Source organism: Mobula hypostoma, chromosome 5 (assembly GCF_963921235.1).
Source record: "Mobula hypostoma chromosome 5, sMobHyp1.1, whole genome shotgun sequence".
In the NCBI taxonomy this organism is placed as follows: domain Eukaryota; kingdom Metazoa; phylum Chordata; class Chondrichthyes; order Myliobatiformes; family Myliobatidae; genus Mobula; species Mobula hypostoma.
The window spans coordinates 187870269-187888431 of NC_086101.1; the positions used below are offsets into that span (position 1 = coordinate 187870269).

At 43.9% G+C, this 18163-nt stretch overlaps 1 protein-coding gene across 1 annotated transcript in view; it reads right to left on the minus strand.

The window, feature by feature from the left end:
* Nucleotides 1-18163, minus strand: part of rgs12b (regulator of G protein signaling 12b) — a 183482-nt gene that overhangs the window by 78862 nt on the left and 86457 nt on the right. The window lies entirely within an intron of this gene.

An 18163-nucleotide genomic window follows, 5' to 3' on the forward strand; every position in this document is an offset into this window, starting at 1 on the left:
GAATAATAAAGGCCTGGACAGACTAGATGCAGAGAGGATGGGATAGTGGGAGAGTCTAGGACCAGAGGGGAGGGCCTCAGAATAAAGGGACATCCATTTAGGACAGAGATGAGAAGGAATTTCTTTAGCCAAAAGATGGTGAATTTGTGGAATTCATTGCTACAGACGGCTGTGGAGGCCAAGTTATTGAGCCGAGTCATTTAAAGCAGAGTTTTTCAGGGCATCATCAGGGCATCAAAGGTTACAGGAAGAAGGCAGGGGAATGGGGTTAACAATAATAAATCAGCCAGGATGGAATGGCGGAGCAGACTCGATGGGCCAAATGTTAGTTATGTCTCATTATCTTATACAGAAGTACTTTAGGTATAAGAAATGTTAGCATGTTACTTTGGTAAACATGGACAAAAGAAAATAGAATTTACTTTTTATTTATTTACTTACAATTATTTGTTAAATCTGTTTTAAAAGATAAAAGCAGATATGATAGAAGCCTTTAAAAGGTTCGCAGACCCACACATGAATATGCAGAGAATGGAATAATATGGCCCATCGTCAAGTAGATGGGATTAGTTTAATTAAAGATTTGTTTTATTTGTCACATACACCAAAACATTCCATGCCCACAACTCAATAACCCTAAGTGTATGGCTTTGGAATGTGGGAAGAAGCCCATGAAATCACAGGGAGAACATACAGGTTCCTTACAGACAGTGGTAGGAACTGAATCCCGACCATTATTTGTCTTTAATAGATTAGGTAGTTCAGCACATCATGATGACCCAAGTGCCCGTTCCTGTAGGGTAATGTTCTATACTCCGTAAGTTCATAAGTATCCGCTAATATCAAACCTAGTGAAAAGTCAATACTACATGTATAGTGAACAGGCATTAGGTCATTTTTAGAAAAGAATTGATGAGGAAGTAATTTCTTCAAAAATATTCAAAACTTGCTGATAGGTTAATAATTAATTAATTAATTAATTAAAATAGTGAAAAGTTGACAAAAATTGATTATAATTATACATACCAAATGTGAAGTGCCAGTGCCTCCTTTAGATGTTCAGGTTCAAGTACACATGACTACCATCAAATGAAACAATATTCCTTCAGACCAAGGTGCGCAACACTGTTCGTATAACTCACACAGAACTCATAAAGTAATGTTACCTGCTTTTTCACCATTTCCTTTAATGCCCTGACCAATCAGAAAACTATCAACTTCCGCCTTAAATTTACCCATGGACTTGGCCTCCAATGCAGTCTGTGGCAGAGCATTCCACAGATTCACTACTCTCTGGCTAAAAAAATTCCTCCTCACCTCTGTTATAAAGGGTTGCCCCTCAATTTTGAGGCTGTGCCCTCTAGTTCTGGATACCCCACCAGAGGAAACATCCTCTTCACACCTATACTATGTAGTCCTTTCAACATTTGGTAGGTTTCAATGAGATCACCCTGCATTCTTCTAAATTCCAGTGAGTACAGGTCTAAAGCTGCCAAACGCTCCTCATACGTCAACTACTTCATTCCCGAAATCATCCTCGTGAACCTCCTCAGGACTCTTTCCAATGACAACACATCCTTTCTGAGATATGGGGCCCAAAACTATTGACAATACTCCAAGTGCGGCCTGATTAGTGTCTTATAAAGCCTCAGCATTATCTCCTTGCTTTTATGTTCTATTCCCATTGAAATAAATGACATCATTGCATTTGCCTTCTTTACCACAGACTCAACCTGTAAATTAACCTTCTGGGTGTCTTGCACAAGGGCTTCAAAGTCCCTCTGCATGTCTGATGTTTGAATCTTCTCCCCATTTAGGTAACAATCCGTACTACTGTTCCTTTTACCAAAATGAATTATTGTACATTTCCCAACACTGCATTCTATCTGCCACTTTCTTTTGTCCATTCTTCCAATTTGTCTAAGTCCTGCTGCAATCACATTGCTTCCTCAGCACTACCTACCCCTTCACCTATCTTCGTATCATCCACAAACGTCAACAAACAAAGCTATCAATTCCACTATCCAAATCATTGACAAACAATGTGAAAAGTAGCTGTCCCAATACTAACCCCCGAGGAACACCACTAGTCACTGGCAGCCAACCAGAAAAGACCCCCTTTATTCCCACTCACAGCCTCCTGCCTGTCAGCCATTCCTCTATTCATACTAGTACCTTTCCTGTAACGCCATAGGATTTTATCTTGCTAAGCAGCCTCAAATGCCTTCTGAAATGTGTAAATGACATCCACCGACTCTTTGTCCACGCTGCTTCTTAATTCCTTGAAGAACTCTAACAGATTTGAAAAGCAAGATTTCCCGTAACAGAAACCATGCTAACTTTGACTTATTTTATCATTAGTCTCCAAGTACCTCAAAACCTCATCCTTAGTAATAGACTCCAACACATTCCCAACCACTGAGGTTAGGCTAACTGGTCTATAATTTCCTTTCTTTTGCCTTTCTCCCTTCTTAAAGAGTGGAGTGACATTTGCAATCTTCCAGTCCTCCAGGACCATGCCAGAATCAAGTGATTATTGAAAGATCATGACTAATGCATCCATTATCTCCTCAGCAACCTCTCTCAAAACTCTGGGATGTAGTCCATCTGGACCAGGTGACTTATCTACCTTAAGACCTTTGAGTTTGCCTAGCACTGTTTCCTCTATAACAGTAATAACACTCACTCCTGCTCCCTGACACTCATGGACCTGTGGCACACTGCCAATATCTTCCACAGTGAAGAATGATGCAAAGCACTCATTAAGTTCATCTGCCATTTCTTTGGCACCCATTACTACCTTACCTGCATCACTTTCCAGTGATTCAGTATCAACTCTCACCTCCTTTTACTCTTTATAGAACTGACAAAAAACTTTTAGTATTTTGCTTTATATTATTGGCTAGGTTGTTCTCATATTTCACCTTTTCCCTTCTTATGGCTTTTTTAGTTCCCTTTCATTAGGTTTTAAAAGCTTCCCATTCATACAACTTCTCACTCACTTTGCTACCTTATATGCCCTTTCCTTGGCCTTTATGCAGTCCTCAACTTCCCTTGTCAGCCACGGTTGACTACTCCTGCCATTTGAGAACAACTTCTTCTGTGGGACATATCTATCCTACGCCTTGTGAGCTATTCCTAGAAACTTCAGCCATCTCTGCTCTGGCGTCATCTCTGCCAATATCTTCCTCCAATCTACCTGGGCAAATTCCTCTCTCGTGCCTCTGTAATTCACTTTATTCCATTGTGATACTGATACATGTGACTTATGCTTCTCCCACTCAAATTGCAGTATGAATTCCATCATATTATGATCACTGCCTCCTAAGGGTTCCTTTACATTAAGCTCCCTAATAATACACAACACCCAATCTAAGATGGCCTTTTCCCAAGTAGGCTCAAGCAAAAGCTGCTCTAAAAAGTGAATTTTGTATTCATTGAACAAGAACCCTCTCTTGCAATTTGACACCAACCTGATTTTCTCTATCCCCTTGCATACTGAAGTCCCCCATTACAATTGTGTCAATACCCTTATTACATGCCTTTCCCAACTCCCTTTGCAATCTCAACCCCACATCTTGGCTACTATTTGGAGGTCAATTATGATCAAAGCAATTATGATTCCCATAACCGTTTTTGCACCCTTGCAGTTTCTTCACTCCACCCACAAAGATTCAACATTCTCTGACTCTATGTTACCTCTTTCTAAAGATGTAATTCCATCTCTTACCAACAGAGCCACACCACCGCCTATGCCTTTCTGCCTGTCCTTTCGATACAAAGTATATCCTTTGATGTTAAGCTCCCAACCATGGCCTTCTTTCAGTGATGCCCACAACGTCATACTCACCAATCCGTAATTGTGCCATGAGTTTATATCCCTTATTCTGAATGCTACGTGCATTTAAATACCGCACCTTCAGTCCTGAATTCTTCGCCCTTTTGAATTTTGCCTCTGTAATACAATTTAACTCTTTGCTCTGTCTACATTTGTACTCAATTATTAGCTTGTCCTTCCTTACATTCATGTTACATCCATCATCTGCTTGTAAATCTGCAGGCTCATCTTTAGCTCTATCCCACTGGTTCCCATCCCTGTGCTATATTAGTTTAAATCAATACTAACAGCTCTAGTAAATCTGTCCTCAAGAATATCGGTTCCCCTCGGATTCAAGTTTAAACTGTCCTTTTTGTACAGGTCCCCTTCCCCAGAAGAGGTCCCAGTGATTCAGAAATCTGAATCCCTGCCCCCTGCTCCAACTCTTCAGCCACACATTTATCTGCCATCTCATTCTAATCCTGTCCTCACTGTTGTGTGGCACAGGCAAAAATCCTAAGATTACCAGATCTACTGAATTGACTTTACGTTATGTCTCCATCTAAATGTGCAATGTGCAATCATAGTAATTTATAATAAATAGAACAGTCAACGTAACAAAGAAATACACTCAAATCAGCGTGAGTTAATCAGTCTGATGGCCTGGTGGAAGAAGTTGTCCTGGAGCCTGTTGGTCCTGGCTTTTATGCTGCAGTACCATTTCCCAGATGGAAGGAGCTGGAATAGACCATGGTTGGGGTGACTCGGGTCCCCAGTGATCCTTCAGGCCCTTTTTTCACATCTGTCTTTGCAAATATCCTGAATCATGGGAACTAGGGGACATAGTCTCAAGATTCGGGGGAGTAGTTTTAGGGCGGAGATGAGGAGGAACTACATTTCCCAAAGAGTGGTGAATCTGTGGAAATTCTCTGCCCAATGAAGCAGTGGAGGCTACCTCAGTAAATATATTTAAGATAAGGTTGGATAGATTTTTCCATAGTTGGGGAATTAAGGGTTTTGGGAAAAGGCAGGTAGGTGGAGATGAGTCCATGGCGATCAGCCATGACCTTATTGAATGGCAGAGCAGGCTCGATGGGCCAGATGGCCTACTCCTGCTCTATTTCTTATATTCTTATTACTAGGTAGTGGCTCCATATGTCACTACTACAGGGCGTGACGACCCTGCCTTACAAGACTCCTGGGCTCAGCTGGCTCCGGCTGACAGTACCCGGTATGGGCCCCTATCCAGGGTTATGGACCCCACTGCCTTGTGGGTATCTTCGGGAGAAGAGAAGGCTAAGGAGTAAACCCTACACAGATCCCGAGTGGAGCCCCTAAGGTGGTTGGATGACATATCGTGTCACCTCCCGGCAGCTCCTGCAGCCAAGCTGATGCCAAATGTACTGCTTTGCATTGCTTTGGACCACATCCGCGAGGCCGAGAGGGGGATCTCGATGTCTGGGCAGCCCAGGATCTCCATATTCATTGCCCAGGTCTGCACCCCAGAACGGGGGCATCCATTGTCTACTTAGACAGACGGAGCCATTATTATTACTACCCTTGAGATCCTGCTTCTCAGCTTCCTTCCTAACTGCCTGTAATCTGTTTTCAGGAGCTCCTCCCTTTTTCTACTTGCCGTTGGTACCAATATGTACCATGACTTCCAGCTGCTCACCCTCCCTTTTCAGGATATTGTGGACGCATTCAGAAACATCGAGGACCCTGGCACCTGGGAGGCAAACTACCACCCGTGTGGTGTTCACAGAATTGCCTATCTATCCCCCTGACTCTAGTCCCCTACTACTGCTGCCATCCTCTTCAGTTCCCTACCCTTCTGGGCCACAGGGCCTGACTTAGTGCCAAAGGCATAGCTGCTGTAGCTTCCCCCAGGTAGGTCACTACCCCACAACAGTGCTGAAAATGGAGTACTTATTGTTGAGAGGGATGGCCACAGGGGTGCTCACCACTATCTAACATTCTCCCTTCCCTCTCCTGACAGTCACACACTTATCTGTCTACTGTGGCCCCATTGTGGCTACCTGCCTGTAACTCTATTAACCACCACCTCACTTTCCCTAACAAGCTGAAGGCCATCGAGCTGCAGCTCCAGTTCCCTAACTAACACTGTCTCCAAGGAGCTGCATCTCGATGCACCTTTGCAGATGTGGCCATCGGGGAAGCTGATGTCTCCTGGAAATCCCACATCTGACACCCAGAAGAGAACACTGGCCCTGCAGACATACCCTCTATTCTCTCAAGAGTTAATTCAGGAAAAAAAGTTAAATAAGAAATAAGGAATGAACTTACCTACTTCCCTTGCCTCCGCCTGTTCTCGCCAAAGCCTTATTGAGTCAAAACCTTACTATTCTGACTCAGGCTACTCCCAATATGACTGCTTCGCTAGGTGGTACCCCTCTTATAGAGACTGGGTTTTCAAAGCTCTTTGTAGGTCCTGTGCAGGAATGCTTCTGTTGTGTCTGCGCAGTACTCCATTCAATAATTCCCATCGAAAGCCTACTTGCTTTTTACATCTCTTCGCCGTACCTGCGCAGGAACACTTCTGTTGTATCTGCACAGTACTCCAATCAACGACTCTCATCGAAAAACTTCCTGCTTTTTTTATGCCAGGGACCAATATTATTAAGCTAGTGGTCATGGACACCAGGTTAAGAACCCTTGCCCTAAACTAACCTCTGGAACATTTCTGACACCTCCCTCCCCTTTCTCAATCTCTCTGTCTCTATTGCTGAAGACAGCTTATGTCTTTTATAAACCCACTGACTCTCACACCTACCTGGACTATACCTCCTCTCATCCTGCTACTTGTAAAAATGCCATCCCCTTCTCTCAATTCGTCTGTTTCTGGCGCATCTGCTCTCAAGATAAGGCTTTTCATTCCAGAACTAAGGAGATGTCCTCCTTCTTCAAAGAAAGGTGCTTCCCTTCCTCCACCACCAACGCTGCCCTCAAATGCATCCCTTCCATTTCCCACGTTTTCCTTCACCCCATCAGCGATAGGGCTCTGCTTGTCCTCACCTACCACCCCATCAGCCTCTGCGTGTAGCACAGAATTCTCTGTAATTGCTGCCACCTTCAATGGGATCCCACCACCAAGCACATCTTTCTCTCCGCGCCCAATTTCTGCTTTCCTCAGGGATCGCTCCCTACACGACTCCCTTGTCCATTTGTCCTTCTCCACTGATCTCCCTCCTGGCACTTATCCTTGCAAGCAGAACAAGTGCTACACCTGTCCCTACACCTCCTCTCTCACTACCATTCAGTGCCTAAAACAGTCCTTCCAGGTGCGATGTCACTTCAACTGTGAGTCTGTTAGGGGTCATCTACTGTATCTAGCACTCCAGTGTGGCCTCCTGTATATTGCGGAGTGATGGTGTAGATTGGGATACCGCTTCACCGAAAACCTACACTCCATCCGCCAAAAAAAGCGGGTCTCCCAGTCGCCACCCATTTTATTCCACTTCCCATTCCAACATGTCAGTCCATGGCCTCCTCTACTGCTGCGATGAGAGCACACTCAGATTGAGGAGGCACAGCTTATATTCCATCTGGATAGCGACCAACCTGATGGCATTAACATCGAATTCTTGTACTTCCGGTAAAAGCCCCCCGCCCCAACCATTCCCCATTCCCATTTCCTTCTGTCACTTTATCTCCTTATCTGCCCATCACCTCCCTCTAGTGCTCCTTCCCCCTCCCTTTCTTCCATGGCCTTCTGTCCTCTCCTATCAGATTCCCCCTTCTCCAGCCCTGTATCTCTTTCCCAGCTCTTTACTTCACCCTTCCCCCCCTTCCTGGTTTCACCTATCACCTTCTATCTTGAGTTTCTTCCTCCCCTCCCCCCACCTACTTACTTTGACTTCTCATCTTTTTTCTCCAGTTCTGATGAAGGGTCGTGGCCCAAAACATCGATTATTTACTTTTTTCCACGGATGCTGCCTGGCCTGCTGAGTTCCTCCAGCATCTTGTGTGTGTTGCTCTGGAACTAAGCCATGTTGTTCATGTTTAGAGCCCGACTTTTACAAAGAAAAATAATCTTATTAAGTTGTCCAGGTCAAAACAAGTTATCAGTAAATTTAAGGAGCACTTAATATCACCTTTGGCAATATATTCCATATTTTTGTTGAGTGAGTAGCACCTTAGTCTGGTGGTTAGCAAGTTGGAGAGGTTGAGAACAGCCTCGGGCTGGGCAGTGAGGTCTAGGTCCAGAGTGTACCGCTGGGCAGCGAGGTCTAGGTCCAGAGTGTACCGCTGGGCAGCGAGGTCTAGGTCCAGAGTGTACCGCTGGGCAGCGAGGTCTAGGTCCAGAGTGTACCGCTGGGCAGCGAGGTCTAGGTCCAGAGTGTACCGCTGGGCAGCGAGGTCTAGGTCCAGAGTGTACCGCTGGGCAGCGAGGTCTAGGTCCAGAGTGTACCGCTGGGCAGCGAGGTCTAGGTCCAGAGTGTACCGCTGGGCAGCGAGGTCTAGGTCCAGAGTGTACCGCTGGGCAGCGAGGTCTAGGTCCAGAGTGTACCGCTGGGCAGCGAGGTCTAGGTCCAGAGTGTACCGCTGGGCAGCGAGGTCTAGGTCCAGAGTGTACCGCTGGGCAGCGAGGTCTAGGTCCAGAGTGTACCGCTGGGCAGCGAGGTCTAGGTCCAGAGTGTACCGCTGGGCAGCGAGGTCTAGGTCCAGAGTGTACCGCTGGGCAGCGAGGTCTAGGTCCAGAGTGTACCGCTGGGCAGTGAGGTCTAGGTCCAGAGTGTACCGCTGGGCAGTGAGGTCTAGGTCCAGAGTGTACCGCTGGGCAGTGAGGTCTAGGTCCAGAATGTACCGCTGGGCAGTGAGGTCTAGGTCCAGAGTGTACCGCTGGGCAGTGAGGTCTAGACTCGGAGCATATTGCTGGGCGAGGACCAAGTCCTAATGCAAGGCATGATCTAGAGGTGTCGGGACCGGAGGTGAGGGTCAGGCTGACTTCGCTCGCTCTTCTGCAATATTTATTCCTCTCTTCACGGCACTGAGGCTATGAGATTCCTCCAACTGCTGTGCTTTGTGTCTGTGAGCTTCGCAACAATTTGCCCCACCAATCTGATGAACAGAGATCGAGTCTTTGGGCCTACTCCGCTGCTCCAGGGATTCAGGACCATGGACTCAATTTGTTTTGGAATGCTGATGCTCGCTTCTATTGTTTGCATGATTTGTGCTTTTTGTCTCTCTTTCTCTGTGAATTGCATGTTTATCTTTCGTTTTTAATTGGGTTCTTTCAGGTTTCTTGTTTTGTGGCTGCCTGGAAGCAGACAAATCTCAAGGCTGTGTAACTTATACATACTTTGATAATAAATGTTCTTTGAATCTTTGAATAACACTTTACAGTTCAATTCCTGCTGCTGTCTATAAGGAATTTGTATGTTTACCCCGTGACCATGTGGGTTTCACACGGATACTCCGCATTCCTCCCACATTACAAAAACATATGAGTGAGGATTAGCAAGGCGTGGACATACTGTGTTAGCTCCAGAAGCATAGTGACACTTGCCAGCTACCCCAAGCGCAGATACAGATTGTGCTGGTCGACACATTTCACTGTATCCTGCGATGTACATGTGACAAATAAACTAGTCTTTCATCCTTTTTGTCTTTTAAGTAGATTAAACGACTATAGTGCATTTGTTCAGTTTTCCGTGGACTCCTTTAAATCTTATCATTGGACGCGTGTTATAACTGCTTACCTTGTTGAACGGTTAGATCTACAGCATCCTTTTAACGTCACAACAGCCTGTTATTCATAACATTTGGAGTGCCATCTGAAGTTGGCTTCCTTGATGATAGTGAGTGCTGAAGGAAGTCTTGGCTCCATCACTGTTCTGAAGGGGGATGTTCAGGAAACCTACTCTCGAAATCCCGAAAAGTCTCTGCAAGTCAGGCTGCTGATAGACTACCTTCACTCAGAACCGTAGGCAGCTAAAATGAACAACTTTGATCTGATCCAATATTTTTGTGACCGCCCTGCGCAATCTATCACAATCTGCTTCACTACATCAATGCGGTCATTAATGAATGGAAAAATTACCAATACGAGGCCAATATTGATATTTCATTTTAAATCCTTTAAGAGTTGAGGTACAGGCTTGGATCAATTTAGACCAAAATCGCTGAGAGCATAGGTTTATCATTCACTAACAGAAGCATTTTTGGCTAAAAAAAATAATTGCAGCAGGGAAGTTAAAATTCCTGCCTTTTTTTTCCAGATCTTTCCTATTGAAGCTAATACTATTAATATCATTAGCAGGGTTGAGCTTAGTGCTAATGTATGAATTCCCTTTGTTACAAACCTTTTACACAATAAAGCTCCTTTAAGAAAAATATCCAACACAGCAAGCCCAAACTTGTTGAATCCAGCCAACTCGAATTAGATGCAGACTATTATTTTCATATTTTTACAAAATGTTTTTGAACAGCAGTTTCATTTTTTTCCTGGAAGAATATAGGGCAGTTAAGTGGTAAGAGTTTTTGTTTACCAACCCTGACATTACATTAACACATTTTGTCAAATGGACTCAGAAATACACTCGTCCATGCACAAATTATCATTGATATGGCTGTGTCACCATTACTAAAATTAGTAAATCATATGGAAATCTAAATAATTAACGTTATACGCAAACACGAGGAAATCTGCAGATGCTGGAATTTTCATGCAACACACATAAAAATTGCTGGTGAACGCAGCAGGCCAGGCAGCATCTATAGGAAGAAGTACAGTCAACGTTTCGGGCCAAGACCCCTCGTCAGGACTAACTGAAAGAAGAGCTAGTAAGAGATTTGAAAGTGGGAGGGGGAGGGAGAGATCCGAAATGACAGGGGAAGACAGGAGGGGGAGGGATGGAGCTAAGAGCTGGAAAGTTGATTGGCAAAAGGGATATGAGAGGATAATAGGATGGGAGGCCTAGGGAGAAAGAAAGGGGGAGGGGGGAAGCCCAGAGGATAGGCAAGGAGTATAGTGAGAGGGACAGAGGGAGAAAAAGGAGAGAGAGAAAAAAAATTAATAATAATTAAAAATAAATAAATAACGGATGGGGTATGAAGGGGAGGTGGGGCATTAACGGAAGTTAGTGAAGTCAATGTTCATGCCATCAGGTTGGAGACTACCCAGACGGAATATATGGTGTTGTTCCTCCAACCTGAGTGCGGCTTCATCTTTACAGTAGAGGAGGCCGTGGATAGACATGTCAGAATGGGAATGGGATGTGGAATTAAAATATGTGGCCACTGGGAGATCCTGCTTTCTCTGGCGGACAGAGCATAGGTGTTCAGCGAAACGGTCTCCCAGTCTGCGTCGGGTCTTGCCAATATATAAAAGGCCACATTGGGAGCAGGACGCAGTATATCACCCCAGCCGACTCACAGGTGAAGTGTCGCCTCACCTGGAAGGACTGTCTGGGGCCCTGAATGGTGGTCAGGGAGGAAGTGTAAGGGCATGTGTAGCACTTGTTTCGCTTACAAGGATAAGTGCCGGGAGGGAGATCGGTGGGAAGGGATGGGGGAGACGAATGGACAAGGGAGTCGTGTTGGGAGCAATCCCTGCGGAAAGCAGAGGGGGGGAGGGAAAGATGTGCTAAGTGGTGAGATCCCGTTGAAGGTGGCGGAAGTTACGGAGAATTATATGTTGGACCCGGAAGCTGGTGGAGTGGTAGGTGAGGACAAGGGGAACTCTATTCCTAGTGGGGTGGTGGGAGGATGGGGTGAGAGCAGATGTGTGTGAAATGGGAGAGATGCGTTTGAGAGCAGAGTTGACGGTGGAGGAAGGGAAGCCCCTTTCTTTAAAAAAGGAGGACATCTCCTTTGGCCTGGAATGAAAAGCCTCATCCTGAGAGCAGATGCGGTGGAGACGGAGGAATTGCGAGAAGGGGGTGGCATTTTTGCAAGAGACAGGGTGAGAAGAGGAATAGTCCAGGAAGCTGTAAGAGTCCGTAGGCTTATAGTAGACATCAGTAGATAAGCTGTCTCCAGAGATAGACAGAAATATCAAGAAAGGGGAGGGAGGAGTCAGAAATGAACCAGGTAAACTTGAGGGCAGGGTGTAAGTTGGAGGCAAAGTTAATGAAGTCAACGAGCTCAGCATGTGTGCAGGAAGCAGCGCCAATGCAGTCGTCGATGTAGCGAAGGAAATGTGGGGGACAGATACCAGGATAGGTTTGGAACACGGATTGTTCCACAAAGCCAACAAAAAGGCAGGCATAGCTGGGACCCATACGGGTGCCCGTGGCTACACCTTTAGTTTGGAGGAAGTGGGAGGAGCCAAAGGAGAAATTATTAAGAGTAAGGACTAATTCCGCTAGACGGAGCAGAGTGGTGGTAGAGGGGAACTGGTTCGGTCTTGAATCCAAAAAGTAGCGGAGAGCTTTGAGACCTTGCTGGTGGGGGATGCAAGTATATAGGGACTGGACATCCATGGTGAAAATAAAGCGGTGGGGGCAGGGAACTTAAAATCATCAAAAAAATTCAGAGCATGAGAAGTGTCACGAACATAGGTAGGAAGGGATTGAACAAGGGGGGATAAAACAGTGTCGAGGTATTCAGAAATGAATTCAGTGGGGCAGGAGCAAGCTGAGACAATGGGTCTACCTGGATAGGCAGGTTTGTGGATCTTGGGTAGGAGGTAGAAACGGGAAGCGCAGGGTGTGGGAACTATAAAGTCGGTAGCAGTGGATGGGAGATCCCCTGTTTATATTTATTTATTATTAATTTTTTTTCTCTCTCTCCTTTTTCTCCCTCTGTCCCTCTCACTGTACTCCTTGCCCATCCTCTGGGCTTCCCCTCTCCCCCTTTCTTTCTCCCTAGGCCTCCTGTCTCATGATCCTCTCATATCCCTTCTGCCAATCGACTTTCCAGCTCTTAGCTTCATCCCTCCCCCTCCTGTCTTCTATCATTTCGGATCTCCCACTCCCCCTCCCCCTTTCAAATCTCTTACTATCTCTTCTTTTAGTTAGTCCTGACGAAGGGTCTCGGCCCAAAACATCAACTGTACTTCTTCCAATTAACGTTATATATCATTGGACTCTGTGAATTCCAATTTAATGTAACACCTACACAAAATAGATATTTTCAGAAGTAAGCTTAATAAAAAAAATTCCTAAAGTCTTACAGTGAATACTAGTGTAGTATTTCAGGAACTAATTTTTTTCTAGTGAATACAGTTATTATATTTTGGTCTTTTACTTTAGGAAGTCATTATATTCTCAAAATATCCATGGAAGAGATTAAAGCCTCACCACATATCTACGAATCGTATGCTATGCACCTAGTTAGAAGAGACATGATGAACTTGGGCGCTGCACCGTGTGCTCAAAGAAGCGGCCGCGGCTGGAGGCCAACATGGCCTCGGGCTCGAGTTCGGCGGTGCCAAGGCGGCCAGCGAGAACAAACTGGAGGAGAGGCTGTACTCGGTGCTGTCACAAGGTCAAAGAAGATGAAGCTGCAGAGCCGCCAACCCCGGATTCGGGACGGCACCCACTGACTGACTGACTGATATCCTCAAATAGGGGCACCATCATTCACTAATAATATTTGATCAGGTTTATTTATTGATCTCTGGCTAATTTACAGGGGGATTTAACAGAACACCTTTAGAAGTGTATTTTGACCAATAATTCAATTGAATGTCCTTGTGTGATCCTCCTCAAATCACTTGAGGGTGGAACCATAGACATGCACTTGGATGTGCCTTAAATTACCACCCGACAAGCAGGAACTGCATAAAGGATTAGGAGCAAGATGCACAATAATTATAGGGTACCATGTAATCATTTAACAATTGTACCAAGATCTAGCAGGGAATGTCAGATAGGAGTAAGCTCAGCCACATACACAATGGTGAATCCTCCACAATAAACATTACTGTGACACCACTGGCAAGAATCAAGCTGATTCACTGCACTACTACAGGACAAGTAAAAGGAGATCATTTCACCCATCAGGCCTAGACCAGCTCTTCCACAAAGTAACCTTATTTCACCATTCCTTGGCTCTTTCTTCACATCTCTGTAAGTTTTGTAAGTATTTCTTCAAAGCAACAACCATAAAGTCATACACCACCATAAATATTCATCCCCATAAATATAACTCAAACATAAATTGATTTAACTAAGCAATTAAAGATGAGAAATAAACAAAAAAATTATCAAATACATCTACAGCAAAATTCTAATCAGATTTGTCAGACAGGACCTTCCCCAAATAAATCCATGCTGAGTATCTGATTAATCCATCTTTCCCTAACGGAGATGAATCCGGCCGCTCAGAAATCTTTTCCAAAACTTCCCTAATATTCTGGTACACTAATATGCCCAGGAGAAGGAAATCTACCATTCTTACCTCAACGTGATACAGACTTAGCAATTAGACTTAGCCATCTTAAATGTGAAATAATAATTTCTTAGCAGTGAAACTGGTGCCAGTATATTTGTAAAAATATTTTCTTAGGCTGAAGACCAAGGATAAACTTTTTCATCATATACACTTAATTGTATTAAGAATTAGCTATGGTGTGTAGCAAGATATGCAACAAGAAAAAAAAAGACCATAAGAGATAGGAGCAGAACTGGGCCATTTGGCCCATCGAGTCTGTTCCACCATTCAATCATGGCTGATCCTTTTCTTTTCCCTCCTTAGCCCCACTCCCCGGTCTCCTCCCTGTAACCTTTGATACCGTATCCAATCAAAAACCTATCAAACACAGCCTTAAGTACATGCAACAACCTGGCCTCCACAGCCACCTGCAGTAATAATTTCCACAAATTCACTACCCTCTGGTGAAAGAAATTTCTCTGCATCTGTCTTAAATGGATGCCCCTCTGAGGCTGTTCCCATCATGGGAAATATCCTTTCCACATCTACTCTATTTAGGCCTTTCAATATTTGAAAAGTTTCAATGAGACACCCCCATGCTTCTAAATTCCAGTGAATACAGACCTACAGCCATTAAACATACCTCGTATGATAATCCTTTCATCCCCAGAATCATCCTTGTGAACCTTCGTTGGACCCCCTCCAATCCCAGCACATCCTTTCTAAGATGAGGGGCCCAAAACTGTTCACAATACTCAAGGTGAGGCTTCACCAGTGCCTTATAAAGCCTCAGCATCACATCCCTGCTCTTGTATTCAAGACCTCTTGAAATGAATGCTAGCACAAGTACTCCCAAGTCCCTTTGCACCTCAGATTTTTGGATTTTCTCCCCATTTAGAAAATAGACTGCATATTTATCTCTTCTACCAAAGTGCATGACCAAGCATTTTGTAACATTGTATTTCATTTGCCACTCTCTTGCCCCTTCTCCTAATCTGTCTAAGTCCTTCTGCAGCCTACCTGTTTCTTCAACACTACCTGCCCCTCCACCAATCTTCATATCATCTGCAAACTTGGCAACAAATCTATCTATTCCATCATCTAAATCATTGATATACAGCATAAAAAGAAGTGGTCCCAACACCGAACCCTTGGGAACACCACTAATCACTGGCAGCCAACCAGAAAAGGATCCTTTTATTCCCACTCACTGCCTCCTACCAATCAACCTCTTGTGTGACACCTTGTAAAAGGCCTTCTGAAAGTCCAAATATACAACATCCACTACATCCCCATTATTTATCCTACTTGTAATCTCCTCAAAGAATTCCAACAGGTTCATCAAGCAAGATTTTCCCTGAAGGAAACCATGCTGACTTTGTACTATCCTGTTCTATGTCACCAAGTACTCCATAACCCCATCCATAACAACTGATTCCAACATCTTCCCAAACACTGAGGACGGGCAAACTGGTCTATAATTTCCTTTCTGCTGCCTTCCTCCTTTCTTAAGAGTAGAGTGACATTTGCAGTTTTCCAGTCCTCTGGCACCATGCTTTTTATTTTCAATGATTTTTGAAATACCTTTTCTAATGTTCTACAATCTCTACCGTTACCTCTTTCAGATCCTTTCAGATCCCTAGGGTGCAGTTTGTTTGGTCCAGGTGACTTATGTACTCTTAGTTCTTCAGCTTTTTGAGCACCTTTTCCCTTGTAATAGTAACTGCACTTATTTCTCTTCCCTCGTACCCTCAACATCTGGAACACTGCTGGTGTCTTACAGAGCGAAGACTGATGCATAAACTCATTTAGTTCACCTGCCATCTTCATGTCCTATGTTATCATTTCTCCTGCCTCATTTTTAGCTGTCCTATATCCACTCTCATTTCTCTTTTATATTTTACATACTTGAAAAAGCGTTTATTATTACCTTGGTACTGTTTGCTAGCTTGCTTTCATATTTCATCTTTTCCCTCCTAATGATTCTTCTAGTTGCTCTCTGTCTGTTTTTAAAAGCTACCCAATCCTGTCTTCCCACTAATTTTTGTTTTGCTGAATGCCCTCTCTTTTGCTTTTACATTAGCTTTGACTTCATTTGTCAGGGACCGTTGTACTATTTTGCTATTTGGCTATTTCTTTGTTTTTGGAATATATCTGTCCTGCACCTTCTTCATTTTTTTTCCAGAAACTCACACCATTTTGTGCTCTGCTTTCATCCCTGCCAGCATCTCCTTCCAATTTACTTTGGCCAACTCCTCTCTCATACCACTGTAATTTCCTTTACGCCACTGAAATACTACTACATCAAACTTTACTTTCTCCCTATCAAATTTCAAGTTGAACTCAATCATATCGTGATTGCTGCTTCCTGAAGGTTATTTTACCTTAAGTTCCTTAATCACTTCCAGTTCATACATAATACCCAATCCAGTATAGCTGATCCCCTAGGAGATTCAACAACAGACTGCTCTAAAAAGCCATCTCATAGGCATTCAACAAACTCACTCTCTTGAGATCCATTACCAACCTTATTTTCCCAATTGACCTGCATGTTGAAATCTCCCATGACTATCATAACATAGCCCTTTTGATATGCCTTTTCTCGTTCCCATTTTAATCTGTGGTCCACATTCTAGCTACTGTTTGGAGACTTGTATATAACTGCCATAAGGGTCCTTTTACCCTTGCATTTTCTTAACTCAACCCATAAGGATCCAACATCTTCCAATCCCATGTCACATCTTTCTACTGATTTGATGACATTCTTTACTAACACAGCCACACCATACCCCCTACCTACCTTCCTATCACTCTGATACAACATGTAACCCTGGACATTCAGCTCCCAACTACAATGACACTTCAGCCACGATTCAGTGATGGCCACAATATCTATAATAGTGCGACAAGATCATCCACCTTATTTCTTACACTCTGTGCATTGAGATATAATATCTTGAGTACTGTATTTTCTACCCTTTTTGATTCTGCATCCTGAATGAACTGATACACACCCTGCTGGCTACAATTTTGGCCTATCATCTGCCTGCCCTTCCTGAATTGCATGCTATCTTTGCTTTTTTACCATCCATTCTACCCTTAGTCCCATCCCCTGACAAGTTAGCTTAAACTCTCTTCATCAGCTCTAACAAACCTGCCTACGTGAATATTGGTCTCCCTCGGGTTCAGGAGCAACCCGTCACTTTTGAACAGGTCATACCTTCCCCAGAATAGATCCCAATGATCCAAGAACCTGAATCCCTGTCCCCTGCACCAGCTTCTCAACCATGCATTAATCTACCAAATCATCCTGTTTCTACCCTCAATGGCGCGTGGCACAGGTAGCAATCTAGAAATTACTACCCGAGAGGTCCTGCTTCTCAGCTTTCTACCTAGCTCTCTAAATTCTCTCTTCAGGACCTCTTTGCTTTTCCTTCCTATGTCATTGGCACCAATACGTACCAAGACATCTGTCTGCTCTCTCTCCCTCTCCAAAATGCTGTGGGCGCGATCTGAGACATCTCTGACCTTAACATCCAATAATTATAAAGAATAAAGAATTATATAAAAAGACAGTTAGTTAAAGTACAGGCATGGAATAAATATGGATATGGTATTGTATGAAATGCACTTTTTAAACAGCAAAGTGAACTGAATCCTACCAATGCATACACCCAAACTTCTCTCAAAATCCTGGAAATGCAACATGCTGATTGCTATACAGTGCATCTAGTTTATAAATTACAGGTTGCTACAGCATTCAATTGCCAACCCTCAATCCTCTGGAATCACCACTCTCTATGGAGAGTGTAGAATTGCCTAAAGTACTTACCTCATACAGATATTACAAATAGACTAGTCTTTGTAAGGTTACTGTTGAACGTGAACAAATAAGAGGGTGATATCACCTTTGATTACCAGGTCTAAAGGGAAACTATAATCCAATTTGATAGGAAAACTATACTTTAGCAATCACAAAATTAATGAAATTACTGAGAAAAACTG